Source organism: Buteo buteo, chromosome 19, assembly GCF_964188355.1.
Source record: "Buteo buteo chromosome 19, bButBut1.hap1.1, whole genome shotgun sequence".
NCBI classification, from domain to species: Eukaryota; Metazoa; Chordata; class Aves; order Accipitriformes; family Accipitridae; genus Buteo; species Buteo buteo.
The window spans coordinates 29,405,009-29,418,864 of NC_134189.1; positions in this window are offsets into that span (position 1 = coordinate 29,405,009).

The following is a 13,856-nucleotide window of genomic DNA, read 5'->3' on the forward strand; positions in this document are numbered from 1 at the left end:
CGGAGCTGGGCGCGTGGCCGGGGCTGAGGGTGGCACCAAAACGGTGCCCCGGCCCGTGGGAACACCTCGGGGTGGACGAGACCTGCCGGTGCCAGGCAGGAGGTTTGGCCACGCGCGGCTGGGGTAGGGACCCCGCCAGCCCACCGGAGCCACCTCACGGCGAACGCGCGGCTTGGGGGCACCTCTCGGCCTCCGCGGTTCAGCAGGCGACGGTGGCCAAACAAGCTTTTCCGTGCCACCTCCCCTGCAGATGCCCAGGCCCGGGTCCCGCCACGGTGGCCAGCCTCTTTATTTCGGCTGCCACCCGGGCTGGCCGGGGACGCGCCGCGCGCGGCCACCCTCCTCCCCTACCCCCGTCTCGCCGGCGTTGCGGCGGCACTGGCAGGCGGAGGCGAAGCGGCCGCTGGCCGCGTGGCTTTGAACGGGGTGGCGCGAGGTCTCGGCGGGCGGCTGAGTCGGGGCCGTGGTCTGCCCGTGGTCTGCCGCAGGCACCCGCCCGGGGGGGTCTGTATTACGAGGCCGCGACGCCTTTCCCCTGGGGCGACGCTGCTGCTGCCTTACCGGTACGGCCGAGCAAAAGCGAGCAACTTAGGCAAGGCTTTTGCCGAGGTTAGACATGGGCGGCAGAAGCCAGCAGCTCTGCTCGCCAGCCCTCCAGCCCAGCACCACGGACCACCCCCCCCGCCCCGCGTGCTGGAAGGACGTTGTTTGGCATTTCGTCGTGAACCCCTGCTAACAAACTCATTACGAGGAAGTTACTGCAAAATTTTTCAAACTGAACCTGCCCCCTCCTGCGAACACAGGAGATCACAGGGAACGTTTCGGTAACGCGTGACAGAAACTGTGCTGTGTTTCTTTTGATAAAGTATGATGGAAAAAAAACCCTTAAAAATCGCAGGCCTTTCATGTCCTCTATCGTCATTCAGCCCACAGGATCCCTATCGGCTACAGTAATCAGTTTGGGCTGTCAGGTACCAAAGCTGCCTTAAGTATGTGGCGGTATTTTAAAATTAAACAGATCTTATTTTACATATAGAAGGACATTAAGGCAAGCTGCACTCCTGCTTTTCATAAAAATTATGCAGCTGATTGCTCCTGCATTAACTGGGAAACACACATCAAAGGAGAACTAGGAGACTGACATGGGCCCCCAGTGACTTCAACCAAAATGAGTTTCAGGCAGTTTCAAAAAATTTGTCTCATCCAACCCAAATGTAGCCACGGCATTTCCAAAAGAGGGTCATCGGAAGTGAGTTCTCGCTCTGCTTAGAGCTCGTGTCCCCTCTCCTGCCTTGGGCCTCAAGATTGATTTAATCTGGAATCTGCTTTTGGTGGGGAAACAGTTAGCCCAAGCGTTGTGCCAGTAACTTTCAGAGTTTCACAGGGGGAAATAATCTCTGTAAATAATGATTTGAACTTCCAGCATCAATAAAGTATTATTGTGAAAATGGCTGAATGAGACTCCACAGGCTATTGCTATGGGGAGGATGAGAATGAGAGGAGGTAGTCTGGGAGGAAACAAATGGGGAGGACAAGCGTAGTACACATCCAAACTGGGAGATGTTGTGCTCACGTACACCTCGGATGGACACGCACCATTTCTAGTGACTCCAATGCTATGGGAAAAGTTTGCTTACGTGTCCCACTGTCCCACACAGTGCCTGGGCCTGGGGCAGCAGCTCCTCCAGCAAGGCAGTATAAGGAGGAGGACTGAGGAGGCAAGGACAGTGTCACTTTGAACACAAACCAGAAATGAATCTCAGGAAGAAGAGATGCCAAGACACACAACTGCAGTGTCCAGCTGTATTACCCTTGTCTTTGTCCTCCATCCTTTGCTGTAACCTGTCGTAGATACTTACCTTCTGTTTGAAACTACATAAGCAGCTTCTGGAGGCAAGAACCTGTAATGTAACTGCAGGACACCACAGAGCTGCGCCTCCATCTTTGTGAGGTATATACCATGATAGCACAGGAGGAGCAAATGCATCTCTTTGGCAGCTGAAATTTGCATCTGCACTATGTTCAGTGAGGGTTGGTATCATTTATTTGTTGGTGCCCTACAGCAGGTCTGCCTATCTGCTTGAATGCTCCCACTTCATGAAAAAAGCCCCTCCAGCTTTTAAGACAAGCTCTGCAGCTTGCAGGAGGGAGAAACGTCAAAACAGCACAGAATGATATTTAAAGCAAAGCATTACCCGCCAGAGCAGGCAGATATGGAGGGGATGTTTCTGAACCTAAGCTAGCACAAACTTTGTTTGGCATAATGTTTTGCTGCATGTGCATCGGTGCACTCACTGGGAACTTACCTGGCTCTGTGGCCATCCGTATCTGTCAATTAAATCAAAGGTTCCCCATGGTGACATATCAGGCCAGATGCTGAGAACGACAGTGCCATTACCGCAATTTTGTGTGGCGATGCATGCTGGGGAGGAGGCGCAGTACCCAGGGAGGATCCCCCCTTGAGCCATTGGGGTTCCTCACACATGCCTGGCCTCTGCTACGCACACAAGATAGCGAATCATCTGTTCCCATCTGCTTTCTAGTAATTGGGACCAACATTTTGCAGAATTTCAGAGAAACCTAAATGCTTTTTCTGGCTTAATCTGAGTGCTGCCTCTGTGATAGGAACATTCTGGGTGACTCTTTCAGCGCGTAGTGGGTTTGTGTGACAAGCTTTTGGTAGAGGGGGGCTGCAGGGGTGGCTTCTGGGAGAAGCTGCTAGAAGCTTCCCCCATGTCCGACAGAGCCAATGCCAGCCGGCTCCAAGATGGACCCGCTGCTGGCCAAGGCCGAGCCCATCAGCGACAATGGTAGCACTTCTGGGATAACAGATCTAAGGGGAAAAAACCCCTAGGCATTCTGCAGCCAGAGAGAGGAGTGAGAATATGCGAGAGAAACAACCCTACAGACCCCCAGGCCAGTGAAGGAGGAGGGGGAGCAGATGCTCCAGGCGCCGGAGCAGAGATTCCCCTGCAGCCCGTGGTGAGGAAGACCGTGGTGAGGCAGGCTGTCCCCCTGCAGCCCGGGGAGGTCCACGGTGGAGGAGATCTCCACCTGCAGCCTGGGGAGGACCCCACACAGGAGCAGGTGAGTGCCTGAAGGAGGCTGTGACCCTGTGGGAAGCCCACGCTGCAGCAGTCTGTGTCTGAAGGACTGCAGCCCATGGAAGGGACCCACGCTGGAGCAGTTTGTGAAGAATTGCAGCCTGTGGGAAGGACCCACACTGGAGAAGTTCGTGGAGGACTGTCTCCCATGGGAGGGACCCCACGCTGGAGCAGGGGAGGAGTGAGGAGTCCTCCCCCCGAGGAGGAACAAGTGGCAGAGACAAGGTGTGATGAACTGAACATAACCCCCATTCGCCGTCCCACTGCGCCACTGGTGGGAGGAGGTAAAGAAAAATTGGGAGTGAAGTTGAGCCTGGGAAGAAGGGAGGGGTAGGGGGAAGGTGTTTTTAAGATTTGATTTCTCATTATCCTACTCTGATTTGATTGGTAATAAATTAAACTAATTTCCCCAAGCCGAGTCAGTTTTGCCTGTGACGGTATTTGGCGAGTGATCTCTCTCTATCCTTATCTCAACCCACGAGCCTTTAGTTGTATTTTCTCTCCTCTGTCTAGCTGAAGAGGTGAGTGATAGAGCAGCTTTGGGGGGCACCTGGCGTCCAGCCAGGGTCAACCCACCACACAGCAACAGCACTGCTCAGATCAGTAACTGGCAGTAAACATGGCACTGAGAGTCCTGACTGTGTGAATCTCATTTAACTAAAGGAGGGATTTCTTTTATAGAATCCCTTAATCCTAGATACATCTCAAAGTAGCTGACTTGGCAGCAATATCTGATGATGAGGAATGGATCATCAAGGTCAGATGCAAAATAGAGGTTAGCTACATCAGATAGAGAGGTGTGTAGATTCAGGTACTGTTACACATAGCCTCCTCTTAGAGATTTCAAACCTCTCTCAGTCTTAGGGAGTAACATCAGTTTACACTCTGCACGCTGCAGGGAACATGTGCTAAAGTTACCTAAGGGAACAGTTACAAGTACAAACCCAGCAATCCCCCAGATAAACCTGCAATTCCCACGCAGCATGTTTTGGCCACACAATTCTTTTCAGTGAGACACTGAAGTCTCTGTAGTCTGTATTAAAGTGTGGGGATAGCAAATCTACAGCTGCCATTGGCACTGCGCTGCACTGCAGAATTACGTCTTCTGTGCATCATTACTCAGCGTTGAACATTCAGCTATGGAGAAGACAGCTGGGTGGGCTATTGTGAGACAGGAAATACTATAGATAGCAGCACAGCACCGGGTTCACTTTTAGCACAAAGCTCATCTTCACATGCCATTTTCTCCAAAACCTTAAAAAAGTCAAGTCACAGTAAGAACTCAGACTTAACGTCAATCTGGTGAGATTTAAATACAAACAGCGATTGCCATAACAGAAGCATAGGGCTAATGTGTGCACAAATTCTTATTGTCTTCAGACAATCACAGATCAGCTCCATATGCTGGTTTGCTAGTCAACAGCTGTGTCCCAGCTATTGATTACATTTTAATTAATCAAGCTGAAAAATGGTGTTGCTGCTTGCAAGTGCAGCTTCTCATACGCAACTCAAGTTCGGTTCACCATGCTTTTTCTGCTTTTCAAGAAGAGCTACCAACAAAACCATTACTTTAAGGCTGCAGCAGCATTCCTTAACAGGCAAGGAAAGCCAACTGCAGGAGACAAGACTTCTCAAGGTCTTGAAGTCCAGCCACTCCAGTGTTCTCTGACACTCCTCGTCTTGGTTTTAACCTAATGGTACGCTAATTCACTAACAAATTGGCAAGAACTTTCCATCCATACCTGAGCTACAGTACAAGCTAAAACACCGATTTCCTTATATTGGTATGGCATCAGCTATCTACTCTATACATTGTTCAGAAATGCAGCCTTAGCTTGACAATAATTACATTTGGCAATTATTAACTCTCCATATGCGCTGCCTTCTGCCCTAGTTTCAGCTGGGATAGAGTTAACTGTCTTCCTAGTAGCTGGTACAGTGCTATGTTTTGAGTTCAGTATGTGAAGAATGTTGATAACACTGATGTTTGCAGTTGTTGCTCTGTAGTGTTTAGTCTAAAGTCAAGGATTTTTCAGCTTCTCATGCCCAGCCAGCGAGAAAGCTGGAGGGGCACAAGAAGCTGGCACAGGACACAGCCAGGGCACCCGACCCAAACTGGCGAACAGGGTATTCCATACCATGGGACGTCCCATCCAGTATAGGAACTGGGAAGTGGGGGCGGGGAATCACTGCTGGGGGACCAGCTGGGTGTCGATCGGCGGGCGGTGAGCAATTGCACTGCGCATCATTTGTACATTCCAATCCTTTTATTACTACTGTTGTCATCTTATTAGTGTTATCATTATTAGTTTCTTCTTTTCTGTTCTATTAAGCCATTCTTATGTCAACCCACAAGTTTTACGCCTTTTCCTGATCATCTCCCCCATCCCACTGGGTGGGGGGGGAGCGAGTGAGGGGCTGCGTGGTGCTTAGTTGCTGGCTGGGGTTAAACCACGACACCTTCCCAGGTAGGTGAGTATCACTAATGCATGGTGTCCCTCTGCTTTGTGCACTTTTATGATTCTTCTTACTGTAACAGTAAAACAATTATTCTCAAAAAAAGGCCTTTGAACCGTGGAGTACTTTGAGCCTTGTTTTCACAGGTGGGAAACAAAGACAACAGAATTAAGTGAAGTCCAAAGGTCACACATGTTGCCTGTAGCAAAGCAGCAAAACTAGACACAGCTAACCCAAGCATCAGGTTAGTTGTTTAAAATGCACAGTTGTTGAACTTGGTATCCTTGTATATGTGATGTAAGGTAGAATAAAAATAGCAATGGAAGAGCTCCCTTCTATTTTCCTTCTCTTTCTTGGGTTTACAAAAATGTCCGCATCAACACACATCTTTGAATGCGACTGCGTTTAAAGAGCCTGCCCTTGCTCCTTGTGAGGTTGAAGAAAAACTCTCAGTAGCCATCGTGAAGGCAAGTGAAAGTTGTAGACACTGATGTTAAAGCACTGGAGTCCATCCATCTTCCCAGACACTGCCAAGAAGCAAAGCTACTGATTCACTTGTGCCCTTTACCCAAAACTACGGGATTTTATGAGCAATAAAGTTTTGCATGGCTGACAGTCTCAGCCTTATCACACCAATGAAAATAGCAAGTAGGTTTTTGACTTTAGCTCTAGGATCCTGACTAGCTTTTAAATAAAACTCTGAGGAAGCGTAGTCCCAAGAGTCTTCCTAGCTTGTTTTGTCTCAGCTCAACATTTTCTCTTTCCTGCCTGCTCTCATAAGCCCCAGTTGCAGGGATCACCCTTTCCCTGAAGGCTCTCAGAACTGGTAATTGCAAACATCTCTCATCTGCATAGCACCCTTTGACTACAAACCTACTAAATTAATGAGGATTAAAAACTGTGAGTAGGGCCACTCCAGTATCAGAGGCACAAGCATTTACATGCTACAAAACAAATACAATCACAACTGGTGCTGTGTTAGAACCTGGGTTTGCAAACTTGGCAGAGCAGCCAAGGAAACTGAAGGTGAATTTGATGCATCCTCTTAGGCTGAGGGAAGTTATCTCTGCATCCAAGTTGAGGTGTGTTGAGAGAGAGCACAGCATGAAAAAAATCAGTGAACTTGGACCTCTGAGCATGGCCTTGGGACAAATGCATTTGATGTCTAAATCCAAGTTTCTGCTTCTGTAAAAAGACTAACACGTAGGTTCAGGGGGTAATGTTTGAAGTTGCACAGTGTCTAAACGTACACAAACCTATACCTACAAATACCTATGCTAGTTTACATTGTGCCAGTCCCTGGAGCAGAAAAACTTCATTGGTAACATTATCAACCCAGGTTATTTTAGCATTAGTAAAAGACTAGGAAAAAAAAGACCTCCTCTTCTAAAACTACAGGTAAAAGCCCCAGAGCAACAGGCTTTGGTGAGCTCCAAACAGCAGTAACACCCATGGTATCCCAGCAGGGTTTCAGACTGGATGGTCCAATTCCTCTTCTCAGCATTAAACTCATTTAAGTGATGCAATTCTGCCACAGTACTGACAAATAGCCCCAAATGAAAACCCAGATAATGAGATTCTGTACGTTAAGTTAATCTCACTCCAGGTTTCTCATTATGAAGACTAGGTAAAAACCTATTTGAATCCTCCTTATTTCAGAAGGCAGATGAGGTGAGACACAGCTCTGAGTTACCTCTGCTACCACACACAGTGAGATTGGGGGTAGCGCATAACACTCAAACATGAAAGTGTCAGTCTTGTTAAGTATGTCTCTGTTTTAATTTACACTTGCCTTTACACCAAAACTTATTATATATGGAAAAACCTGGGTATGTGCAATTGACTGAAGAGCAGATATTTTTGAAGAAGCATGAGAGGGTTACGCCTTCCCTTCTCATGAAGTGCAGCCAGAGACAGCACCTTGCTCCATTACACGCTTTGAAAATACAAGCCAAGTGAGAGTACTAAACTCACTCCTTTTCCAAAGAAAGGCTTAAAGAGAAGAGCATATGTAGTGAGGCCAGCTGGGCAACTCAAATCACAACCAACAATTAGTCTTAATTTTCCTTACAATTCAGGAGTACGTAAAGATCTCACCTATTTGGAAAAAAAACCCAACCAACTTCAGCAGTGAATGATCGGTTTTCACCTTGAGCTAGATTACAAGTAATGTGGTCATTTCAGGAGAGACTCATTCATTCTAGTGAACAGAAGTATACTCCCTTCCTCAGTGTCCTTCTGGCCCCACAAATCTTTCCCTTATTCCTATACAGTGGTGTGAATTTCAACAGGCAGGACTGGAAAACATTTTCATTTCAGTTTATAGGCTTCGGGAAAGTAAGTTAATTGCTAAAAATACACAGCAATCGTAAGAATAGCTATAACATTTGAGAACTGATAGGCAAAGTTAAAAATCTCAGAGTGACGTCCCAAGTTTACAAAAAGGAAGTCACATCTGCTTAGTAAAGTTTGCACCTATTTCTGTATGGCTTTGCTTAAGCTAAATGAAGGCTGAATTCACATGTTTATCCTGGCTTTGCTCTTCAATGGAGTTTCCTATTTCCACAGTAGAAGCCCTGCTCAGCCTGTCATTAACATTTGTCCTGAAGTTTCAGCAAACAGCCCTTGAACTCCAAAGTGTTGTCTCTAACAAATCATCAAGTTCTTTCTGCATGTTTATTGAAATACATTCTCAAGAAAATGCTATTAATACTTTTTCTAATGTTAATGATCCTGTGAGTTTCTTTGAGAAATATTTTGACTGAAACTGCTGCACTAAAAATCAAATTAGGTTTAAAATTAAGGTGCGGGTGACTTCTATTTAATTTTTAACTACAATTTTACAAATATCTCAATATAATTTTGATGCTGTCAACCTTTGCTAGAAAGTTCTTTGGTTTTGTTTGTGTTTTTGGGTTTTTTTTTTGGTCTGTGACTCCACCCATTTTTCTTATTTTCTTTTTTACTTCCAGTGCAGAATTACTGTGCTGCCACAAGCTTTCACTTAACCACCAAACAAAGCAGCGATTTAAGCTGTGGAGTTTAATTCTACCTTGTACACTCCAAGTGCAAATAATTAAACACATGGCTAATTCTAAACAGAGCTAGTCAAGTGAATAAAGCTACTTACATTAAAATATCTGTGCGATTAAGCTTTTAGGCTATGTTTACACCATGCTGAGTAGTGCTGTGTAGAGATACCCAAGCTGGATCTGGAGGTAGATGGTGGAAGACAAGCCTATTAGGTTAGACCTACAGGCTTTGCTATCATAACTAGATTATTTCTAGGATTCACTGGTGTGCTGATGGTGCTGTACTGTGCCATATACGAGCCCTGGACTTTCTCAAGATGGTACTGCACAGCATTATCACATCATTAGTAGTATCAGTAAAGCAGGGATCCTTCTGCAGGAAAATGCTCCATCATTTAAAAAAAACCAAACCAAACCACCAGCTTCCTTTCATACACAGCAGATATTTTTAAAGCACTTGTTTAAAACCAATTATCGGTCATACTATTTCCAGCTCAAATTAAACATGTATAATCAATTTTAGGCCAGTATTTAAAAACTAAAGCTCATAAAATGAACATCATATTATGTAGAACTCCTCCTGAACAGCTACCAAGGACTGCAGTTTTTTAATCGATGATTAAATTTAGCCATCATGAAAGAGAGTAATGATAATAAACATCATTAAGACTCTACGACAATTTACATCTTTTGCAAAATCTTTTATATTAATTTTAAAATGTGAAGTGGACATCTGCATATCTTAGCTAGAATACGACTTGTATTTCCACTGAGATGCTGAAACACAATTTAAAAACTATTCAAAGACATAATTCCCTGAGATCACAGAAACACACTGCATCCTCAGTAGAAATACTGAAGAACCTTTTTGCTGTTATTTTTATCTATGAAGTAAATTATGTGAAATGTGAACTAATTTCATTGTTTTGACACAAGCATCTTGCCAAAATGCTGGTTTTGAATATAACTTGTTTTCCATGTCATTAACTGTGGCACTAACCTTGAGTGCAGTATATGAGCATTGCTGCATGGGGTTCTTTTGCTTCTTAGCTATCAACAGCTATACATGACTTAAATTTATCAGTTCCTGAAAAGTTACATTTAGAAGGTTTGGTCTTATTAAAAGATGCATTATTATAAAGCAACAAAGCACATTCTGCTATGATGATCTCATCTGCAGCCTATGTGAATTAAATAAACATTGATTTGCATATCTAAATGCCCATACATCTATCCAATGTTAACTGCAGAGAAAGAACAGAAAAAATACAGCCTGTCTGTAGAGGATTTATACCCAGCGCATTTTTCTACTTTGAACTTCAATTTTAAGAGTCACCTTGCAATTATTCTTAATATTGATCTTGGCCATGCTGAAGCTAAAGGCAAAGAATCTTAGCGATTGTTGTGGATTCAAGTTTGCACTCAGTTTTTGCTAGTTAAATCAATTACAAGTTAAAGTCCACTTGGGACTTATTAATAAGTTCTATAAATTCTGGTCTGCATTCTCAGTGAAACTTAACTTTCAGAAGAAACAAAAGTGCAAAGAGCTAAAAGCTCATTCTCCATTACAACTATATGAAGGGTTGGAAGAAGTTTCCCAAGTTGTTTAATGGCAAGGAAGGGCTTAACCATCCACTGGCATACATAAGGTTACACTGGGTATTTCACTGAATTGCCCATAAATTTCCTTGCATATCAGTGACCAAATGAAAATACCTATGAAAGTCTGATCACTTAGGAGGAAAAGACAATCTGGTCATCCCATACAGTACGGGCCTAATTCCCACATCAGTAACCAGAGTTATTTCTTGACATACAATGGACTGAATTAGGACTACTGGAACAAGTTAGTTCTGTCCAATGAAAAGCTTCCCACCATAAAAATGTAAATTACTGGACTCTTAAGTTACACCTTCAAAAAATTTCTTTTTCCAAAAATATCTGAACAACTTTGACACTGTATTTGAGTGGGACAGTCATCAAGACTGCAAACGTCTCAAATCCAAATTTTGAAAGCCTAGTTCCCTACTACCCTGTCTTAATGCCTTAGCTTGATTAAAGCAAGGTACCAAAACCAGGCTGAAAGCAGCAAGATGAGGAATTAGAAATGGTAACTGGTAGTCCTTCTAAAAAGGATCATGTTTGCTAACACAAACAACCTGTTCCAACAGTGCAAGTTCCACTCAGCACTGTGCCCAGCTCCTTCCAGATTGATAAGGTGCAGTTTAAAATTCTGTTTAGATAATCCATCGAAACCTAAATTCGACAATTTTGAAACGTGTTTGATTATTCAGTGACTGCCTGAAAAAGCAGCAGCTGCATACTGGCCTAAGCACGAAAATAATCTACTTGAAAATATTTTCTCCTCAGACTGCTATCAGTAATCCTCTTCACCATTTTTAAAGTTACTAACGCTTATGCTTATCACCAAATCTGAAACACCATTAAAGCGATCATGATAAGAAAGCTTACCAGAATCAGTAACTTGGTTTAAATACAGCAAAAATAGAGATAGAAAAGAACAAACAATCCAGCCGCCTTTGCTTTATTACAAAGGAACTGATGGAGCACCATGCCACAGCCCCACTCATAAAAGCATTGTGCTTGCAGCATGGTATAGATTTGCATTTTAGATTATTTATATAAGTAGTTGTCCTGACTATCACCCTCTCTTTTTTTTTTTTTTTTTTTTTTTTTTTTTTTAAGAAATGTGTATTTTTACTGCAACTGTATCTCGAGTTTCACTCCATTTGATCTTTCTGTTTATCTGCAAACTCCCACAACATTGGAGCATTTCCCATGGCTTTCTACCAAAGCAACTGTAAGAACTCTGGAATAATGACCTCTGATTTCTGAGATACACAACACATGTTTTTATACTGGAAACTACAAGTTCCTTACAGAACTTGGATACAAAATGCCCCCAAGAGTTAAAACATACCACAGGAAACTAAATACATGTTTTAGGTTTGTTTGTGTTTTTGTTTTTTTTTTGAAAAGACAATCTAGGAGCAGGCTGTAAATTACTGTAATAAACCACAACCAAGACAGCTCTGAAAAACTGTATGATATAAAAAGTTTTAAAGCTGGGGGTTCATAAAGGGGGACCATCACAAAAACCTAAGTAGTCATGAGTAGCACAGAGACAGAAGATAAGAAACAACTGTTTGCGGTCTCTTCCAGTACCAGAAGCAGCGATCCACAAATGAAGTAGTAATCTGCAAATGAAGCTAGCAGGAGCGAAACAAAGAAAAGCGGCTTTTCCTTTTCCAAAGAAAAGTGGCAGAATCTGCAGATACAAGTAGCTTCCATGGGCTCAATGGAGTGATGGTCAAATAGACACATTTGGAATCGACATCCCTCAGGGTTTACCAAATGGACAAACCAAATCAAGCTCAGGAAATCCCCCAAGCTGAAAGCAGTTGAAGCAGCTGCTGTGCTTATCCTGCTCTTAACTTTTTCTTTAGGAGTCAGCTCATGTCCATTGCTGCCCACAGCAGAATGGGCAGTCTTAAACACCGTAGCTAGTCTTAACATTCCATGCAGAATGAAGTGCAACCAGTCCGGAGCTCTTCAAAACAAGTGTGTAAGAGCTGATTTTATCTTGCTGAAATAACACTAAGTTCACCTGCCTGTTTTTTTTGTTTTGTGTTGGTTTTTTAAAAGATATTTACCATCTCTTCAGTGATAACAAAAACATTATCTGATACTGCAACTGTATTTGCAGAAAAAAATAAAGTATTCTTAAAGGCCTGGCAAATCAAATGTGTATAAAGTATAAGGGATTAAGAAACCAATTTACGTATCACCCTAATTTGACAAGACAAAGTCTAAGGATGGAACCACTCCTGTCAAAGAATTTTTATCAACTCATCTTAAATTATTTCATCTAAATACAAAAGCCCCGGTAATAGTCTTCTCTATGATATAGCCCTATCTGTAAGATTTATGAAAGGAGTAATCTTTGAAGTCAGATTTGTTAAAAGCATTGCATATTACCTGAGATACTATATAGTTAGTTCAAAGTTGTTCTGCTCGCCTTACAGTCCTTTCTAGAAAACACACCAATATACTTCATTGTTTCAAGAGAGCCCATTAATTATGTTACTTTCTCTCAGTTGTGCCAAAGTTCCCTCAGTTTTGTAGGACAGATTACTGATGTCAGGTCATATACACTTGGGATCTGCAAATGCCAAGGAAGAAAACTCACCACCCAGACAGGGCCAGCATTGAGGGAGCAACAACCAAGGAAGATCTTTCCCACAAAATTTTATGATTTCCAAAGACTGCGTGTTTATTTCTAGAGGTTTTGACATGAAGAATACAAATGAAGAATAAAAAGTTATGTGTAGTAACTGGCCATATACATGAACTTATAAATCAGGTATGCTGAGGTACTTTATTACCTTTTCTCTCCTATTCAACCTAAGGTAAAAGCACTTCACAGAAGCTGACACATAATATACACAGCTCTCTGGGCCCTTAATTTTTTGTTTGTTGGTTGGTTGGGGTTTTTTTTATTCCACAAAGTAGTAGGCTGCCATAGCTTGGCAGCAGTTCCACAGGACCACAGGATCTGCACCAGTAAAACTGGCTACTTCTGAAGGACGTGAGATTTTTTGACATGTTTCAGGAAGCCTGTCTTTTCCTCACCAAGAAGATATGAAGCTTCTGAAAGCAATTAAGCCAGGAACAACCCAGAAAATTTAGCCATGACAGCCATCTGTCACAGTAAAGGGGAGCTATCTAGATCAATCTTCTAGAAATGAGGTACACAGAGAATGTGCTACAGCAGCAGCAGCTGTATTTCACCAGCTCATTCACCACTCTCCAATTGCTTTTTTTCCTGGATCCTCCAATTCTGCTGCTCTGAAACATAGTTTTCTATCTTTTAACCTGCATGAAACTACAACCCCAAGTATCTTCTTGACCTCCATATTTGCATTCAACAAAATAATTCTCATTGGGGATGGGGAATAAAATTATCATCCCCAGAGAAGTCCTAAGTGGCACAAAGCTTTCCAGCTGATGATTACTTCCCGGAATTCAAGGACATTTTATGAACTTACATGATATATGTCAACCCACAGAAAGGAAGTAAAAGACTAAGTGAAAAAGGCCAAAAGCCAGGGTCTGGGGAGAAGCAGCATCACTTGTGCAAGAATAAATTCTTCATTTCAGTTTGGATCATGAACAGGAACACACTGCTCTGAGCAACCACTAAAATGACTAACTTTAGCCTTTTGTGCTTATGAGTAAACTG